Raw genomic sequence first — 9,714 nt, forward strand, 5'->3', positions numbered from 1 at the left:
CTCTTGTTATCTGGTGTGCTCCCTGGGGCATTTGGTGGGCCGCTGTGAGATGCAGGAAGCTGGACTAGATGGGCCTATGGCCTGATCCAGTGGTGCTGTTCTTATGTTCTTATGTTCATCCCCTCCTACAAACAGCTGCTCTTTGATAAAGAAAAGGGGGGTTCCAACCACAGAACCCTCCCAATTCACCCTGTGCTGGTGGCCATCTCCACCTCTTGTCAAATATCTGGCAAATATTTGAGTCTAATCTCAAGACTATTTTCTACATTCACAGTGGAGGATTTTGAGAAATAAAACCCACTGTGACTCTCTCCTGGAGGGCTGACACAGCAGCAATAGAAACTCCATGGTCCTCATTGAACTTTGTGCAAATACTCAGACGCACACACACACAAAACAGAGTACAGCGTGAGAGGGGATTAAGGAGGAATGGCATGCACCGTAACAGAGGATCTTCCCCAGAGGCAAAACTATACTTGCAAGTGTAATTAGCACTGGACATTTGGAAAACAGCCTAGTGAACCTGATGGGTTCAGGTCATACCAACATGGATACTTTGCTTGGAGATTAATGACACCAGCCCGGAAAGGTCTGAGGTATTAAGAGGTCTGCAGAAGCAGCAGCTGGTACTTGGCTGTTTGTTTGGGGAGGCTGTAGCATGGCCTCTTAACTACCAGGGCCACTGATCTCCCAGGTGGGAACCCTAGAGGGAGCAGATAACAAGCCCATTGTTCTGGAACAAAGGACAGTGAATGGGGTTGCAACCAAATGCCACAACAAGATGCTCTTTGTTAATGAGCAAGGAAATTTCAACAAAGCACTTCTTGATTATATGCAATAAAAAAAAACTGTTGTTCCTCAGATTCCCAGAGGCAACATCCATCAGACACATTCCAAAGGGGTCACCCTGTTTAAAACCAACAGATTTCTTGTTGGTAACAAATTTACTATTTGCTACCTGGATAAGACATGCCCCTGCATGGGGTGCATTGATGTGCTTTTTGCCCCTATAATCCTGTAACTTTGCCTCCACATCTCTCTGCAGATCTTCATGTTATGCTTTTAGTACGCAGGCAACCTTCAGTCTCGAAAGACTCTGGTATCGCGCTCTGGATGGTGGTTCTGGCACAGCGTCTAGTGTGGCTGAAAAGGCCGATTCGGGAGTGACAATCCCTTCCACACCGGGAGCAAGTGCAGTCAGTCCCTGGTCTGTCTCCCTGGCTACGAGCCTTCCTTCTTTGCCTCTTAGCCTCAGACTGTTGGCCAAGTGTCTCTTCAAACTGGGAAAGGCCATGCTGCACAGCCTGCCTCCAAGCGGGCCGCTCAGAGGCCAGGTTTTCCCACCTGTTGAGGTCCACTCCTAAGGCCGTCAGATCCCTCTTGCAGATGTCCTTGTATCGCAGCTGTGGTCTACCTGTAGGACGCTTTCCTTGCACGAGTTCTCCATAGAAGGAGATCCTTTGGGATCCGGCCATCATTCGTTCTCACAACATGACGGAGCCAACGCAGGCGTCTCTGTTTCAGCAGTGCATACATGCTAGGGATTCCAGCTCGTTCCAGGACTGTGTTGTTTGGAACCTTGTCCTGCCTGGTGATGCTGAGGATGCGTTAGAGGCAGCGCATGTGGAAAGCAGGCGGATTGGGATCCGCCCATCATCCATTCTCACGACATGACCGAGCCAACGCAGGCGTCTCTGTTTCTATGCTTTTAGTAAGGCAAGGACAAGCGGTGTGAGGGCAGCAGATAAGGCAGAGCCTCCCCACTCTGTGTATGGGTTGTGGGTGCTTGTGCAACTCATGTGCTGGTGGTGCTTTTTAAAGAACTCAGGTGGGGGCACTCTGCCTCACCTGCTACCCCCACACTACTTGTTCCTGGTGTAAAGGGACCTCTGTCACTTAGATCTGGCATTTGCAGTGCTGTAGCTAGAAGGGTATACAGTGTTATTTTTGCAGGGAACCTTACTGCAGCATGCAAGGGGCCCCTCTCCCTCCCCTTTGGAGACATGCCAGCGCTGGGAGCAAAATGGAGACCTCCATTTTGCTCCCACCGCCCAGATTGGCTCTGAAGGGGAGGGGCAACTTGCATGCCATGGTGAGGTTCTCTGCAAAACTTAGTGCTTTGCACCCCCTCTAGCAATGCCACTGGACATTTGTTCTGGATCTACCACACATAAGAAGACACACTGGTTGTCCTTCCAACATGGTGCTACTGTGAAAGAACAGAGCACGAAGGGGAGTTGTGCATCCTTAGAAGAAAAATTCATGGCTCAGTGGCAGAGAGTATGCGTCACATCACACGCAGATAGGCCCAAGTCTAATCCCTGGACTCTCCAGCTAAAAAGGATCTCAGGTAACCCAGTTGGGAAAGATCCCTCTCTGCTGGAGATCTGCCAATCAGAGCAGACAGTTGGGGGTCTGACTCAGCAGATGACACTTCTTGCTATTCTTAGCCATAGTAAGGAAATGTCAGAAGGAGCTTTGTCTCTGGTGAATTTATAATATATCTACAGACCCATTCAGAGCTCTCAAAGCCTTTCACATCAACTCAAGAATCTTCACAACACCCCATAGGGTTGGTCAGTGCAAATATCCCCTGGGCCAGAGCTGTGAGATGTGAAGCCAAGGCTGATTGAACAGCCACCTTGGCTAAGACAACACTGTGAGTCTGTGGCTAAAGCAAGTAGAAACGCAGCCACTCGGCGGATGCCATTGGGATGATCTAGTGCAGGGGTGTCCAAACCCCGGCCCTGGGGCCACCTGCGGCCCTCAAGGCCTCTCTATGCGGCCCTCAGGGAGCCCCTAGTTTCCAATGAGCCTCTGGCCCTCCGGAGATTTGTTGGAGCCCACACTGGCCCGACACAACTGCTCTCAGCGTGAGGGCAACTGTTTGGCCTCTTGCATGAGCTGTGGGATGAGGGCTTCCTCCACTGCTCGCTGTTTCACATCATGATGCAGTAGCGGCAGCAAAGGAAAGGCCAGCCTTGCTTTGTGCAAGGCCTTTTTTAGGCCTTGAGCTATTGCAAGACCTTCATTCATTCATATAAGTCCATCTTTAATATATACATTTATGTAAATTTATTCAAATTTGAAATGTAAATTAATTCGGCCCCTGACACTTGGGCTGTCAGAGAGACGATGTGGCCCTCCTGCCAAAAACTTTGGACATCCCTGATCTAGTGAATCATCCTAGGAGCAGAGCAAGCGTGGTCCCGTGGTTAGACAAAGGAGTAGGGAAACCCATCTTGAAAACCCCACTGGGTAGTGCAACTCCCTGGGTGATCTCGGGTCCATTGCCATCTCCCAGCCAAACCTGCCCTGCAGGGTTGTTTGGGAGATAAAGTGGGGACACCCATGTACATCTCTTCCGACCTTCTCAGAAGAGCAGGATAATTAATAGACAAATGGTGTGGAGTCTTGCTTAGGGCTGCTGCTACAAATGCAACAGTCTCAGCCTTTTCAATAGTGTTTTTGAGGGACTTCGCTCCTTCTCGGGATCACATGGTCTATTAGACTCTACAGGAATTTCCCACACAGGGAAAGATTAATATGGGGGGAATATTTAAGCTTCCAGCACCACCATTCCTCTTAAAAAAAAAAACCTGAATCTGAAAATGTTGACTTTCAGAAAATTCTGAACTTTTAACTCTTCAAATGCCAGTGCAGCAACACCCCTTTGCAAGTGTCCATTCCAAGACTAGGCTGGAGAGTTTGTAAGCCCCACTCCAAAGGAAAGCAGGCTAGAGAGTTGCTCTCCTGACTAAAAAGAAGAAGAAAAGAAAAATAGCGTCCCTTTCAAGCCAGAAGCTTGAAAGAAAGCTCAAGAATGTCACTGATTTGTCCACACGACACATTCTTATCACACGATGCCAGTGGCCTGGTTCAATTTTCTCCTTCCTCCCATCTCTCTTTCTCTCTCCCGCACACGTCTCTCCTGACATACATCACGGAAAGGCTGTTTAAAGGCATTCTTTAAAAATACATTTTTTAGCCTCCTTCACTGCACTTTACTACGTAGGTAGTTTAAAACCTAAAGTGGCAGAGATTAAATCCCATAACAAACTGGGTTGTTTTTTTTTGTTCACGCTGATGCAGGATTCCTGCTATGCTCAGCCCCTGACAGGATCACAGTCAGATTTCAATGACTTGCGCTCCTTTTATGGACAAACTGCTTCAAAAGAAGGCTAAAATAATTTGGCATTGCAGACTCTGGGTGTGTGTGTGGCATATAAAGAGGGTGGCTGGGGGGGCAGCCTGGGTGACAGGCTGCAGGGGGGTGTCTGAGAGGCTGCCCCAAGGTGGAGGCAGGGGTGACCCTGGCTGTACACACACACACACACACACACACACACACACACACACACACACACACACAGAGTTTAATAAAAGAAAAGGTTTACTGTCTGTGCTTTTCCTCTGGCCATTCTTATTATTCATTTCATATCATGACTTACTGAAAATAATTTTGTCATGGGGAGGTACCAAAAACTTATGGGCTCCAGGGGCCAAATGACCTTGGTACACTACTGGTGCTTAACTCTAATAAAGCAGGCAGGCTGGACCATCCTTGAGGCCAACTGAGTTGCTTCAGCCAGTAGACTGGAAGGGGGCAGCCCATCTCTGTTGCCTCCACTGCTCCTCCTCCTCCTCTTCCTCCTCCTCCCACCTCCTGAATTGGAAAAGGAAGAAAGTCAGAGAGGAAGAGGAAATGCAAAGGGGAGGAGATTGCTAGGCTAGAACATGGGAGACTGGGAAGAGCGGAAGCTGGTACATCATCTGGTAAAAGGGGGGCAGCGTTTGGCAGCTATCTCAGGCTGGCACTGAAAGCAGGAGATATTCGGTGATTCAGGCAGTTTTCCTCTTAACTTGCTGCCCCGCGTCACTCAGTGTGTAGCTCAGCTTGCAGCGCAAGGTGAAAAGGGCACAGTGGGATTCTTGAGAGCTCTGCCTTGCTCATTTGGCGGAGGGCAGCTGGAATAATCTTCCCCGACAGTCCTTGAAAATATCTTCACCACTAAGTCCTGCCTCTGGTGTTATTGCCGGGACAAAGTGGAGTGTGGGGGCAAAGCAGCTGTGTAAGGTTGGGGGAGGGAGAACAGCCAGCTAGTGGCATAGCTAGAGGGGGTGCAAGCACTAAGCAGAGGGGATACAAAGTGTATGCCTCTGTTTTACTCCCCCTGCCTGGAATGGCTCTGAAAGGGAGGGGGAGGCCACTTGCAAGCCATGGTGAGGCTCCCTGCAAAACTTAGTGCTTTATACCCCCTCTAGCTACGCCACTGAGTGTAGGAAGGTCCTTGGCAAAGGAATTAGCTTGGCCCCATTTGACTCCTTCTGAACCACATGGTTCTAAATGCTCTCCTCACATGTCTTTTTGGCTAGATGGCTCTTTTCCAAGAGGAGTGTTCAAGAGGACACAAAATCTCTCTGCTCTTAGTCCTGGGAACCGAAGCGACGTAGCGACGTGCCAATGATATACAAATAATATTTGTGTGACACGCAGATTAAGCAGCCAGCTTCCTGGGATTTGGGATCTAGCAAACTTCAGTTGTAGCAAACCATGTGACATATTTAACGAGGGAGTAAGCGTTCTGGCTGCTGGCTCTGACCAATGAAGTCAATCACACGTGAATGACCAGCTGTGCTGATTGTACTCATACACTGATATTCCCCCTGTTCAGTTCAGATTTCAGAAAGCAATTAACGAAAGGATGTGCGGTGAAGAGATTGCTGCAATATCCTGGAGAGCAGGAGCAGTTGTGATGTGGAGCAGGCCTTTTCCCTCTTAATTTAACAAATTCAGCTGCTTAACCGGTCCAAAAATTCCTCCTTGCAGCACATAAGGGTGCTCCCTTTAACTGATTAGGGCTACGATTCTGAGGGCCCAATTCTATCCAAATGTCCATTGCTGATGCCTTGCACATGCCCGATCTCGTCTGATCTTGGAAGCTAAGCACGATCAGGCCTGGTTAGTACTTGGATGGGAGACCGCCTGGGAATACCGGGTGCTGTAGGCTTATACCATAGTCTTTCGAGACTGAAGGTTGCCAACCATTTGTGTCAATGTGGCTGGTGCTGCACCTTGCAGTGGGGGGGGGGGGCACCATGAGGCCTCCTCAAGATAAGGGAATATTTGTCCCCTTACCTGCATTGTGGCTACATCAGTGCTAGAAAGTTGGTTAGGATTTGGCTGTCAGTCTGCAATCCTAGACACACGTTCCTGGGAGTAAGCCTCAGTGAACACAAGGGGACTTGTTTCTGAGTAGACATGCACAGGATCACACTGTAAATGGATGACAACCTAGTGTAGGATTCCACCTGATTCTCTGCAAAATTCACTGCCACCACAAAGAGGGAGCTGTGGACCCTCGCAAGGCCTGCAGAGAAAAGGCAGTTAGAAAACAGTGTGTCTGCCTTCCTAAAACAGTAATTATTTTAAAAAAGGGTATCTGGTTATCATTGGCTCGGTGGCCTGTGACAGACCAGTTAATACCACAATATCCTTATGGAGCCATGCGGTTTAATCGATGTAGCCAAATGAGAAATAAGTCTCACACAGACAAAGCTCTTGTTATGTTGAAGTCTAGCCTTCCAGCTCCAGAGGGAAGATCCTTTAAGACCTGCATAATACTTTGTTTCCTTCATAGGATGTTTAGGAAAAGGAGTTTTTCCAAAGACATCTAAACAAATTAAAAAGGAAAAAAAATTGCTATCAAAATTATGGATTTTTTAAGAAGGTCTGCTGTGCTCCAACCACCCCTTCCCTGCTTCTCCTCCAGTTCCTGTGAAGAGTTGCTACAGCAACAGTATCTGTGGTGGGCTGGGAATGTTCACAGAAAAGACTTCAGATCTTTCTGGCAACTTCTCAGGTGCGAAGTCTGAGAGTCGGTGGTGGAAGATGTTGGAACGCAAGTGGGCAACCTGGCCTCAAATCTTCATGAGTAGACATGCCATGCATGGATGATCTGGGGTCAGCTGTCCATCTCTCACCAGTGGAGTAGCTAGAGGAGGTGCAAAGCACTAAGTTTTGCAGGGAGCCTCACCACGGCGTGCAAGCAGCCTCTCTCCCCTTCAGAGCCATTCTGGGCAGTGGGAGCAAAGTAGAGGTGAATGCCGAAGGGGGAGGGCCACTTTGCACACTGCAAAACTCAGTGCTTTGCACCCCCTCTAGCTACTCCACTGGTGAAAGATGACCCCAGGTCATCCATGCACTGCATGTCTACTCATGAAGATTTGAGGCCAGGTTACCCACAACCCCCTCTAGCTATACCACTCTCAATTGAGATGGGGAAGCCAAATATACCATCTGGAGCTCTTCCAAGGAGCCTTTGTCCCATCTAACCCTTGCATTAACTAGTATTTTTCAGATACATGTTATCTCAGAATATGTTTTTAACCAGAACATGGGGTTTAAACATTGGGTTTTTTTTCCTTTGCTGGATGTACACTGTTTTGAAGTGAGATTAAAAAAAAAAATTTTCAATGGCTAAATTGTTTTTTCAAATGGCATTTTTTAAATTGGCAGCTCAGGGCCTGGTTGTTTACCTTCTAGTATTAATGCCCCCAACTATATTTTTGTTGAACAGTTTCCCTGCCCCCCCAAAAAGAAACCTGTGTATCAAACATGTGTTGGTTCCACGAATCATCCAAGAGAAGAAGCCAGCTGTCAAAATAGCATCATTTTACACTTAGCCAGAGCCGTCAACAAAGCATCACAGAGATGTGCCATTGAGGGTGCTGTAAAGGCCAACTGATAAGACTCTTCTATTTGGAGAGCCTCCCGTTGGCCAATGATGAGGTCATGGAGAAGGAAGCGAAAGGCAGGAATAGCAACAGGCGTGACCTGAGATTGCCAAGTCACCACTTGAGCCAATTGTACTCAGGAATCAGAGGGAGCACAGCAGCCGAGGAATTTCCTGATAGCTACAACTCTTTTGGGTTGCCGGTCACAGCGGACTCCGTGAGGAAAGGACAAAAATATATGCCTGCAATGAAGGTGCAATGCAGATCTCAAGGAGCCAGACTTTGGCTTTCAATGAGACCTCTGACCCTCAGGGAGACTTCTCCTGCTTTCCTAACCCCACCCTTTATTGCTGCCTGTGCTCAAGAAGTAGGAGGCCAAAGTTTTATTTCCAAAATTACATTAATTTGGGATAGCTGCCTTTCTGGATTCATCATGCCCAGAGGAAGAAGACAAGGGGTCCCTCACAAGGATGTATTCATCACTCACACGTACGCTACAATCTGAAGCAAAGATTTTCACCATTTTTCTTCTCGTGACACACTGACCTCTACGGTCTTCTCGATGGTGTTTGCCTCTTATGATGTCACTTCTGACTTCTGGGATTCTCTTCCAGGTTCTGCGGTTGTTTCCAGGGCAACTGCCTATAGTAATCAATTGTCCGTCCCTCTTCCCCCACGGCTCTTCTCATTCATTACTATAGACCAGCCGTTTTCAACCACTGTGCCACGGCACGTTGGTGTGCCGCGAATGGTCTGCAGGTGTGCCTCAGAAGTTTGGAGGAAGGTCATATATTAATAGGGCCATTGGGGATGTGCGGCCCCCACCAGCAGCATGGTGTGCCTTACCAATGATCAAAGAACAGATGGTGTGCCTTGAGCATTTTAGCACCTTCTCAGTGTGCCTTGAAATGAAAAAAGGTTGAAAATCACTGCTATAGACAGTTGCCCTAGAAACAGTAGAGTTTGTCAAACATTTTCAGCAGCTCCAAACTCCCACTGTGCACTTGTGGACCTTTTGCAGCAACTGCTACCCTGCACATGCCCGCTCTCGTCTGATCTCAGAAGCTAAGCAGAGTCAGGCCTGGTTAGTACTTGGATGGGAGACCACCTGGGAATACCGGGTGCTGTAGGCTTATACCATGATCTCGGAAGCTAAGCAAGGTCAGGCCTGGTTAGTACTTGGATGGGAGACCGCCTGGGAATACCGGGTGCTGTAGGCTTATACCATGATCTCGGAAGCTAAGCAGGGTCAGGCCTGGTTAGTACTTGGATGGGAGACCACCTGGGAATACCGGGTGCTGTAGGCTTATACCATGATCTCGGAAGCTAAGCAAGGTCAGGCCTGGTTAGTACTTGGATGGGAGACCGCCTGGGAATACCGGGTGCTGTAGGCTTATACCATGATCTCGGAAGCTAAGCAGGGTCAGGCCTGGTTAGTACTTGGATGGGAGACCGCCTGGGAATACCGGGCGCTGTAGGCTTATACCATAGTCTTTCGAGACTGAAGGTTGCCAACCAACCAATTCGTTGTGGCACACCAGTTGAAAACACCTCCCATTGCTTCATGGGAGGGACCTCCTCTGCTTTGCCTATCTGGGGGGCTCTGGAGCAGCCCTCACAGAGTGAAGGTCACTCCCTGTTTATTCACTGTAGAGAGGCATTTGGTGAAGAAGTTTCCACAGGTCAGGTCCAGCACTTCTCTGCCACACCCCAGACTTCAGCTCCACTGATCCTGCCCTTCTGAAGTACCCAGTTGTGACATCCAATCAAGGTTGGAGGCCTTGCTACGCCTTGTATCCAGGAATGTCTGGTGGATGGGGAGGCAGGGAAGGCAGAGGGAAGCTTTGCATGTTGGATTGGGAGTACTTGTGCGCTTCACACAGTGGTGGTGCTTTTTGAAGGACTCTGATGGGGAGGCTCTGCCTCCTAACCATTGCACGTCCCTGCTTGTATCCCCAAAACCAGCACTTCTGAATG

The 9,714-nt window shown here is 48.7% G+C and overlaps 1 pseudogene; it reads left to right on the forward strand.

Moving 5' to 3' along the window:
- The first annotated feature begins 8,750 nt into the window (after positions 1-8,750).
- LOC136659707 (5S ribosomal RNA) lies at positions 8,751-8,870 on the forward strand (annotated as a pseudogene).
- The last annotated feature ends 844 nt before the right edge of the window (positions 8,871-9,714 follow it).

The sequence above is a fragment of the Tiliqua scincoides genome, chromosome 8 (assembly GCF_035046505.1).
Source record: "Tiliqua scincoides isolate rTilSci1 chromosome 8, rTilSci1.hap2, whole genome shotgun sequence".
Lineage (NCBI taxonomy): Eukaryota > Metazoa > Chordata > Lepidosauria > Squamata > Scincidae > Tiliqua > Tiliqua scincoides.